The sequence below is a fragment of the Arachis duranensis genome, chromosome 3 (genome assembly GCF_000817695.3).
Source record: "Arachis duranensis cultivar V14167 chromosome 3, aradu.V14167.gnm2.J7QH, whole genome shotgun sequence".
In the NCBI taxonomy this organism is placed as follows: domain Eukaryota; kingdom Viridiplantae; phylum Streptophyta; class Magnoliopsida; order Fabales; family Fabaceae; genus Arachis; species Arachis duranensis.
The window spans coordinates 91,467,513-91,468,006 of record NC_029774.3 but is presented as its reverse complement, the minus strand read 5'-3'; positions in this window follow the sequence as shown (position 1 = coordinate 91,468,006).

The window sequence follows — 494 nt, the reverse complement described above, 5'->3', positions numbered from 1 at the left end:
TTTTAGGGATGTTTTTCTTAGTTTTTATGCAAAATTTACATTTCTGGACTTTACTATGATTTTGTGTGTTTTTCTGTGATTTCATATATTTTCTGGCTGAAATTAAGGGACCTGAGCAAAAATCTGATAGGAGGCTGAAAAAGGACTACAGATGCTGTTGGATTCTGACCTCCCTGCACTCGAAATAGATTTTCTAGAGCTACAGAACTCCAAATGGCGCGCTCTTAATTACGTTGGAAAGTAGACATCCAGAGCTTTTCAGCAATATATAATAGTTTATACTTTATTCGAGTTTAGATGACGCAAATTGGCGTTCAACGCCAGTTCCATGCTGCATTCTGGAGTAAAACGCCAGAAACACGTCACAAACCAGAGTTAAATGCCAAAAACACATTACAACTTGGCGTTTAACTCCAAAAGAAATCTCTAAACGTGAAAGCTCAAGGCTCAGCCCAAGCACACACCAAAGTGGGCCCCGGAAGTAGATTTCTGCA